This window comes from Anolis carolinensis, chromosome 4, assembly GCF_035594765.1.
Source record: "Anolis carolinensis isolate JA03-04 chromosome 4, rAnoCar3.1.pri, whole genome shotgun sequence".
Classification (NCBI taxonomy): domain Eukaryota; kingdom Metazoa; phylum Chordata; class Lepidosauria; order Squamata; family Dactyloidae; genus Anolis; species Anolis carolinensis.
In genome coordinates, this window is record NC_085844.1 from 134,002,881 (window position 1) to 134,013,309 (window position 10,429).

General features: G+C 37.5%; 1 long non-coding RNA gene across 1 annotated transcript; it reads right to left on the reverse strand.

The window, feature by feature from the left end:
* Window positions 1–1,027: 1,027 nt before the first annotated feature.
* Window positions 1,028–10,023, reverse strand: LOC134298266 (uncharacterized). Its single transcript, XR_010005249.1, has 2 exons — window positions 6,992–10,023; window positions 1,028–6,422 (listed from the first exon to the last, which is right to left on the reverse strand). It is a non-coding gene; the product is annotated as an uncharacterized LOC134298266 (long non-coding RNA).
* Window positions 10,024–10,429: the final 406 nt, after the last annotated feature.

Consider the following 10,429-nt stretch of genomic DNA (forward strand, 5'->3'; position numbering starts at 1 on the left):
GTGCCATAATACACTTAGTGGATAGAGTTGCGGGTTTGGTGGTACAGTAGAGTCTCACTTATCCAACCTTCACTCATCCAACATTCTGTATTATCCAATGCAATCTGCCTTTTAGTAGTCAAGGTTTTCAATACATTGCAATGTTTTGGTGCTAAATTCGTAAATACAATAATTACTACATAACGTTACCATGTATTGAACTGCTTTTTCTATCGATTTGTTGTAAAACATGACGTTTTGGTGATTAATTTGTAAAATCATAACGCAATTTGACGTTTAATGGGCTTTTCCTTAATCCCTCCTTATTATCCAACAATTTTTGCTTATCTGACATTCTGCTGGATAAGTTGGATAAGTTTATGTTGGATAAGTGAGACTCTACTGTATATCTTTTGTGTGTTTCTGGCATGTTAAAATTTTAAAACAAAATGCCGACTACAGAAAGGTGAGAAAGGATAGTTGCAGTTGATCTGTTGGCCTTATGTGTCTCAAGTACAAAACGGGGCTAAACTGATTTAGGGTGTTATGTTTGAAGCAGCTACGCAGTGTTGACAGGTATGACTGGGTTCCTGCAGTTGTAGATAAATGATGCAAAAATGAGGACATTTTCTCCGAATAGTTAAGTAGCCTGAGACAGATTCTTTGGGTGCTTCTGACCTTAGGTATTCAATCATATTTGAAAGACATGCCAGGGTTGCTCCCATTTCAAGGTCCTTGTTCACAGCACAGCTGATAAGGATGGAGAAATCTCTTGTGGAAAACATGCTTTGGATGAGCAACAATCCTTATGGTTTTGGAGATTACGGTTAGATTTTACCAAAGAAAATGTCTTTCAGATCTTTTAGTAGGTACTCATCTGTCTGTTTCTGGGTTAGATGGTTTGGGAGAGAGTAGAAGAAAGGATGAAAGTACGATCCTGTTTAAGGAGATGGGTCCTGTTAATGTTTTTCTTATGAAATCTGGCAGCCAGATGGACAAGCTTGGGAGATCCAGAAGTCAGTAATAATAATTCTAGTATTGCAAGTACTTGTTTTTTAGAAAAATATTTATTTTATCACAGTTAAAAACATTTGTTATACATCATTTGTTATACAGTAAACACATAATGTTGTTCAATACATTTTACAATACATTATTGTTGTTGTTGTTGTTGCATCTACTGTTATTTTCACACCTATACATATTTTCCATCCATCACCACCGTGCTCTCCTCCCCCCGAGCCATTTCTTTTATATGTCATCTGTCCAAAATTTAATTTCTTCACATGCTGGTAACTTTCCGTCTTTCTTTTTGAATCCTCTTTCAATACATTTTTCCAGACATCATCAAAATCATTTTGTTTCTATATCCCTCTTTTAATTTTTAATTTACATGTCAGCTTATCATTTATTGCCAATTTCCATACTTCCTTATACCACTCTTCTATTTGTATATTTCTTTCCCTTTTCCAATTCCTTGCTGTAAGCAGTCTTGCTATTGTTAATAAATTTGATATCACATCTTTTTCTTCTTTTTTCAGCTATTTATTATTGTGTAATGATAATAAAGCTATGCTAGGACTTCTTTCTATTTTGATGTTCATTATATCCTCTATCTCTTTGGATACCTTTCTTCAAAAATTATTTACATATTTACATTGCCACCACATATGTGTATATGTTCCGCTTCTTAGCATCCTATCCAACAATTTTTGGAATAGTTTTTGTTTATATTTGCTATTTTTATTGGTGTTAGATAGCATTTCAATATCAACATATAATAATTTTCTTTAACTCATATTGATAATTTTTTCAAATGTCTTTGTGTCTGTAACGGTGACCCCTCCATTTCATTTATTTTCATCCCTGAATCTTCTTCCCAAATCTCCTTGAGAGTTTTATTCTTTATTTTTCCTTCCTTTATTTCATTTGATATCTTGTATATTTTGCTAGATATTGCTTTCAGATTTTTATGTTCCTCTATATCCATTCCATTTTGTATTATTTGATCAAATGGATTAAGCTTACTTCTATTATTATTATTTTTACCCAGTTTTTGAACCATTGTTCTAGCTGAATACAATGGAACCATGAAAATGTTATTTCTCTGAATTCTTCTATAATCCTTTCCTTCTTCGTTCCAACGTTTACCCAATCCCCTATTTTATCCATATTTTCCCCTTAATATTTTATCCATTATATAATATTTTTTGGAAATTTCCTTTCCATTATAATTGGGATTAACGTTGAGTCTTCTGCTATTAACTTTCTCTTGTATTTTTCCATTTATCTACTACATTACTCAACAGTGGGTTACCAATTTCTCTATTTTTCTCTCTCGTAAACTCTTTAAAAGATATTCCAAATTTCTTCCTCTACTTTTTTTGAATCCATTTTTAGCTATTCTATATCCTACTTATTTATAATTCGTTCTATAATCAATCTCAGTCTGTTTGCTTCATAATATTTTTAATATTGGGAATTAGTATTGCAAGTACTCTTACTACATGATTTAGACAACACTGGCTATTTTGTCGTCTGCATCTTTGGTTCATTATGGTCTCCTAATATGTATTTTGAAGTTCCCTTGTGCCCAAGAAAACTTTCATTTTATGTATATAATTTGAAAAGTGAACTAAAATGGCATCACTATGCCCAACAACTCTTCAGAGTGTTTCAAAAAGATGGACTCTATTTGAAATCATTATATTTCCGCAACCATGAACCATCCATAAATGAAAACCTTACTACTTAAAAGAGTGGGGCATCATTTCCAATGATTACCACTAGATGCCTTTTTGTGTAATTGTAACAGCTTGCCATCATGAAATATACTGCTTTGAAATTGGATCCATCACTTTGAAGCACCCTTTATTTCTCCTTGTTATGTGGAGCTGTGCAGGTGTTGCCTCAGTACTTGGATACTATAATGGGCTGCACATGGGCAAAAAACCCTAAAATTGAGTCCTAATAAGATGCTTTTTGAACCTGCTATTTGGATATGCTACCTGCTCTGGTTGGGCTGCATGAAAGAACAGGTGCATAGATTGGGAGTAATCCAGCTTTGTCATTTGAGGCTCAAATAAACACTCTGGTTCAGAGGATTTTCCATCAGCATTGGCTGGCCTTTCCTGGACAGGGATAACCTAGTAATCTCCACATTGTTCCAATTCGATGACTATAATGTGCTCCGTATGGGACTGCCCCTAAAGATGATTCAGAAACAAATACAGCAGCAAGATCATTACTGAACTATATAGACAACACATAACACTGGTCTTAAAGAGGCTCCGTTGGCTGCCATTTTGATAGTGGTTCCAGTGGCGATATTTAAAGCTCTAAATGACTTGGGACTGAAATAGTTGAGGGAGTTTTTCTGAAGCTTGGGATCTGCCAGGAGGAGGATCTTCATCCATGTCCCACCTAAATGGCAATGTCGTGGTGGAAGAACATGGGAGATGGCTTTCTTGACCATTGCACTCCAACAGTCTGGAGATCTGATTGATTCCATGACAAGTATATGTTTTCAACTGTTCTGGTACTTTATGTTTTTTTAAAAAAACCTGTTGTCATGTTCAAGTCATTTTTATGTTGTTCAAGCAAATGTATGGTTTTAAATTCTTATTTTTAATTTTATGTCATCACCATGAACTCCTCTAATAATAGAACAAGCATACATATTTAAATAAATAGATTTTCTGATGCATTATTTTAGAAGTTTATTTTTATGGTTTGTTTCTTTATTCCAGCAATCCTAGATGAAATCTGAAACAATTTCAGTACTTGGGGTGTCTACATAAACAATCTAATATGAATGAACTTTAATAGTAGAACCCTTTAAGACTTCCCTGAGTTGAATGGTGACCAGTTCCTGCTACAGCTTTTTGTGGGCAGGGGGAATGTGACAGATCTCACTGGATTTCTCTAGCAGAGTAATCAAATTCCCAAAACAAAAGTTGAACAACAACTTGTTTCACATCCAGATAGAGTCTAGTGGAGAAAGAAATAAGCATAGTCTATTTTGTAAAGCATATAAAGTGCACTTACCTACAAATTACTTGTGCATAATGAAAAAAATGTGTAATTTAGGAGAGAGAGGAGAGAATAAAATGGCAGAAGATTAAAGTGATGCAAGAAGAGAGAGGATGTGAAAAAAGCGTACAGGTATCCAGTCTAGATGAAAATTGGCAGTCAGTGAGTACAGGATGCAAACATTGCTAACATTCTTGCTTGGTTTGCAGTCTTGCCAGATGAAGAGAATTCTTGTTAATTCAAATGTTTGAACATTATAGTCAGCCCTCTGGATCCACAGATTCAACCATTCACAGATTCAATTTTCCATGGCTTGAACATCTTCCCCACAAAAATATGGTGAAATTGATTTTATCATTTCATATAAGAGGCACAATTTTATGATTCCATTGTATATACAGTAATGGGACTTGATCATCCATGGATTTTGTCATCTACACAAGTTCCAGGAATCAAACTCAGGACCCAGTGTCTACCTCAGCAAACACCAAGGACTACCTTAACTTGATCCCAAAATATCCTAATATGTATTTGGCATGAAAGACTCATCCCTGAAGCATTGTGTATGTGTGTGATATCAGGCTTGACTGTGAAATGAATGCAAGCACTCCAGATGAGGAATGTGTAGAGTTCTTGTGAAAATGTATAAATGACTTACTGAATTTTTTGTTTTCCTCAGAATTCCCCTGATGCTACATCTCAAGCAGGAAACTTCCAAATTGACTTAAACATTTCTCTTGAAGCAAAGCTTAGGCATGTTTAGACCACCCACTCTTGACATTTTCCTAGTCTTTTGAAATTCATTCTGTTTCCATCTAAACTCACAAGTGCTTCTTCCTGAGAGGAACCTCCCAATTTTGCTTTGAGCAAAAGTAACTTGATAGATTCTATTGGGTGAAGCATTTCATAAACACTTGCTAGGTGCCTGGGCTATTTACTGATATGATTTGATTTGATGTATTACCCATAGGGAGATGCAAAGTGGCTTCCAGCACTATTAAAGTTTCTGATAAAAGTACAATGAAAAGATAATATAAATATATAAAATTATATTATTAAAATGAACTACTACTAATAAATTGTAAAATAATTTTAAGATAAAAAATATCATTTTTAAACTATCATAATGTAGTGGCAGTCTGATGTAGATGAAGGAATAGCACAGACTTGTGTCTTTATCAAACATACCTATGAAGGCGGTGAGATTCACAAATCTTGGGGGGACTTATACCGAAGAATCTAGTTTCAAAAATCCCAAAAAGGTTTTTGCCCATTTTGGACACTCAAATGGACTAGTACCCAATGAAGGCACTGCAACAAGGGAGTTATATGTTCCCTATAACCAGCTCTGGTTAGCAACATTTTGGATTTTCTTCAAAGGCAGTCATATGTAGACTACATTACAAAAATCCAAGTCCATTAGGTTCAATTGTGTCAACACAACTAAAACTGGGAATATCATTTCAGCGTCGGAACTGAGAGTATACAGAAATGGCAAATCCTGTTTTTGAGTGGAAGGACAGTTGCATCTCTATTCTCCGATCTCCCTTCTAACTGACAAAAAGTGGCAATGTCTTGTTTGGATTAAGTTTCACATTTATTCATCATACATATTACTGATACTCAACATTATTAGTCCATTACTGTCACTGTTTAACACTCAATCTGAAATTAAATGTGTTCCTTGGATTTGGATGGAAAGGACAAATAGAGTTGGATATCATTAGCAAAAGTTGGGGGAGGAGTCATGGTACACAGGCCAAAGACCAAGAAATCAAACAGGAATCTCCCATCATCGCCTTTTGTACCTTTCTCTCTCAAAAGGACTAAAGCCACTGTGCAACAGTGTGTCAAGTTCCCATTTCAAATGATCTCATCAGATGGGGGAAGAATCAGCTTCATGCTTCACTTCACTAGCCCATTAAGCCCAGTGCCCGTGGGCTTCCATTACACAATGTACAACTTCCAGTGGGTATCTGTGTTTAAAGAGGTGGTGACTTGGAGCATGTCACCATGGCAGCAATACAGGAGGCTTCCCATGTTGCCTTAGATAGATGGTCGACGGATCACCCAGCCAGTAAGCTGGACTATGTGGAGTGTGGGGCAACAGGTTCCCCACACCCTGTGACAGCAACCAATGATGTCAATCATTTGGATCCACCAAATCTGCTTAGGACTTCATCACACAATTTTCCTCCTCTGTTTCTACACACTTCAAAGACGGTTCAAAGACAAACTCCCATGGAGCCCATCAAATGATGCAGGACTGCTTCTGGTGGTTGCTTCAGAGACTTCATCGTCACAGCATTGGAAGTTGTCTCCACATCATGTAGAAATGGGAGGATTTCAAAGCCAGGCACAAATCCACTCCACTCCATTGCATGCGTGTAGAAACACCTAAAAACAGGTATCTGTCAGAGGAATAGAAAGTGGTGAATTTTTCCATTTGCACTTCATTTTATGACAAGCCCTCCTATGCCGTCACATCCAGGCACCTTTTTAATCTTTAGGATGTGCTTCTTCCTTTGCCCAGATGAACTGCAGGGGCCTTACTTAGAAGCTCTGGAAATCCCAGTAACCAAAGGCACTTCAAGTAGAACGATCCAACAAAATTTTATTTTCACAAAGTCCTTGGCAGACTTGGCACTTGTAATTAAAGTTGCAAATAAAAACAGTCCACTTATAAAACCTTGTAAATGTTCCTTGCTTGCTTTCCCCCTTTAGGTTGCTGGGTTAACTTCCACCAAAAGCAAAGAGGTCCAGAGATCCTCTTCACCCTAGCTCTGAGCTGCTTTCAAAAGATCTATAACTATCTAAGCTCAAAGCTAGTTTTTGAGGCGAAGTTGGTAGAGCTTCCTCCAGTGGCAAAGAAATCAAAAGATGTTCTCTGCCCCAGTGCCAAAGCTATTAGAAAGAACAGGTCTTTCACCTATCTATGCTTGGCACTGGTTTTAAAAGCAAGTCATTTGTTTGTACTTACGATGGCCTTTTCAGAGTTGGCCTGGCTTGGCCACACAAGCACATCTATGCTGTCTAGAAGGCAGAATAGGCTTCTCAAAATGGAGCCTTCTATCCCCAGGAAAAGGGGCGGTCTCCAGAACAAAATGATACATTTCAAGCCAATAGCAGCAAGGCTTTGCAAACTGGCTATAAACTCTGCTAATATCCTAACTATCAAACTGCTGCAGAATCTGCAGCAACCCTGGAGCAAATGCAAACAGATGCTATTCCTACAACTATAAAAAACGCAAACCAAACCTCTGGGGGACGTAACACCTCCACTATTCTTCTGTGCATTCATGGTTTAAAGACAGTGTGAGCCCCATTGAAAGAAGTATTTTGAGGAGACATGTGCTAGTCTCCTCTAGAGGAAGAATTCAAAGAGAAGAAGGGAAGATCCAATTGGAAGTAGTGTTTTAAAACTGTGATAATTGCCAGCCTGTGTGATGGGAAATTAAGTGGATGGTTGAGCTAGAAAGGGGAGGAGGCAATCCTGTGTGATGGTGGTGAGTACATTCTCCATCTTCTTTGAAGATGGAACCGCATAAAATGCCATTCAAAGAAGACAATCCCCACTCCCCCCCCCCTCCAATGGGATGAGGTCTTTAGTGTGGTTTGGTCAGAACATTGAGTTTGTAGAATAATCACTTCAGGCTGCACAAAAATTAACCCACCTCTCTTTCAAAACAGGGCCAAAAAATTAAATTCTAGATTAAATCTCCTTATTTCCTGTTGTAGTTTTCTATTGTAGATGGAGATTTTAAAATAAATAAGTAAAGCTTTTGTTTTATTGCCTTTTTTAAACCAAAAGCATAGTTATTAATACAATTTGAATAGGTAGGGAGAGGGTAGTCTACCTTGGCTTCCCCACCTCATTCTACTTGCTCTTGCAAAGTTGGCCCAAGTCACTAATAGCCTCATTTCCACACCTGAGTAACTGCATCTTTCATTTTTGAAAAAAAAGAAGCCATACCATTGCTAACGAAACTACCTTTCACCAGCAAGTTTCAACCCACCCTTTCTACATACAGTGTTATTAGTATATGCAGCAGAAGAGGTGCTGAGAAACACGAACAGAAACCTAATTCATATTTTGAAAGAAGGTCCATTTCATTCAGAAAGTACAGGAATAAAATTTAGGAAAAACGATAACAGGAGAATGACGTATAATTACTCCTCAAAAACAGTTACGTTTCTGGCCAATTCAGGAGTTTTAATGCTGGACAACTTGCATAAATTTATACATTAGAAATTTATACTGGAAGCACGCACTGCTCTAATCTTTCTCTTTCTTTCAGTGGAGGAGAGCTATTTTGACTGGCAGAAGTATCACCTAAGGCTTTAAATCTTATTCAGAGTTTAGATATACATACACTTGTTTTTTTACTTTCACTATTGGAACCTGGGGTCGTATTCTTAGTAGAAAAACCCAAAAGACTATGCCTGGAAGACAAGTGAATAAAGAGATGCTACACTATACACTTGGAAGGTGTGGGGCTGTAAACAGGAAGCTGGACAGCATAACTAGCCTGTGGAATATGACTGATGTACAACAATCTTTGCAATATTTTTCTTTCAGAATTCATAAAGAGTGATTAGGAAGCACCTTCTGGCAACTTCTTCATATTGGGACATTCCACATATAAAAAAAACCATCTCCATGATCTGCTCATTTGGCCTTTCTCTGGAAAATACATTCAGATGCTGCCGCTGTCTGCTAACTTTGCTTTCTCTTGAATATGCACAAATATGTCACCACTCAGGACCCATAAGCTGCAATTAACTCATCTTCTGAGCATGAGTCATCCTGCATCTTGCCAGTGATACAGATGACTAAACAGTACATCGAAATAAAAGTCAATTCAGTTTATGAGAGATGACATCATCAGGGAATAAGAGGTTTCTTTTTCAAAACATGAGTTCAAGACTCTTGTCATAATTGCTATAAGCTGGATAGATACATTGCTTGATAGCTCCTAGAACAGTGGTTCTCAGTCTGGGGCCCACAAATGTTTTTGGCCTAGAAATCCCAGCCAATTTACCAGCTGTTAGGATTTCTGGGAGTTGAAGGCCAAAAACATCTGGGGACCCCAGGTTGAGAGCCACTGTCCTAGAATGTTCCATTTTAAGCTGGTCAACCTAGTTGTTTAAACTTGAAATTCTAATCATACTATGTGGGTGAGGAGTTATATTCAATCCATTATTTGAATTTCCATGCCATTGCGTTTTCATTGTCTATGTACAGTTGTAAAAGCTGGACAGAGAAGACTGCTAATAGGACGATACTCAGCACATTTGAGATCTGGTGCCAGAGAAGAGTTCCGCAGGTATCTTGGACTGCTAGAAAGACAAATAAATGAGTCCCAGAATAAATCAATTGAGAGTTCCTCCTGTAAGCCAAGATGAGTAAATCAAAACTATTATAGATTGGACACAACATGAGAAGACATGATTCACTACAAAAGACAAAAAAAGCTTGGGAAGATAGTAGGGATTAGCAAGACCATAGGGAGGAGGGAGCAAGCTTTTTTTCTGCGGTTTTGGAGACTAGGACGCGGAACAATGGCTACAAACTACAGGAAAGGAGATTCCACCTGAACATCAGGAAAAACTTCCTAACTGAGAGTTGTTCGACAGTGGAACTCTCTGCCCTGGAGTGTGGTGGAGGCTCCTCTTTTAAGCAGAGGCTGGATGGCCATCTGCTTTGAATGTGATTTTCCTGCTTCTTGGCAGATGGATGACTAGATGGCCCACGAGGTCTCTTCTAACTCTTATGATTCTATGATTCTTTATTACAGATGGACAAGCGCAATAAAAGAGACCATGAATTTTCAAAAACTAAGTGAGACTGTTGATGACAGCATGACTTGGACGTCTCCGGCTCATATGGTCACCATACGTCAAATTTGTCTTGATGGCAGTTAGTAACAACTATTTAGCTCTCAGCAATTGTGAATTTTAAGAGCATTATATGCTCTGCAAAGTTTGTAATACTGAATAAACTGGATAGAGCTCGGGCTGTGGCGCAGGCTGGAGAGCAAGCCAGCTGTAACCAACTGCAATGAATCACTCTGACCAGGAGGTCATGAGTTCGAGGCCTGCTCGGAGCCTATGTTTGTCTTGTCTTTGTTCTATGTTAAAAGGCATTGAATGTTTGCCTATATGTGTAATGTGATCCGCCCTGAGTCCCCTTCGGGGTGAGAAGGGCGGAATATAAATGCTGTAAATAAATAAATAAATAAATAAATAAATAAATAAATAAAATAGAGAAAAAATGGAGTATAGTTGGTGCAAGTAAAGAATCTGAAAATTTGTGGGAGCAAATGACTCATCTAAAACATGGGGAACAATGATTCTTTGTACTATGGAGCACCGGGTGCATGAACATATTTGGAATTACCTTCTATGAAATCAAATC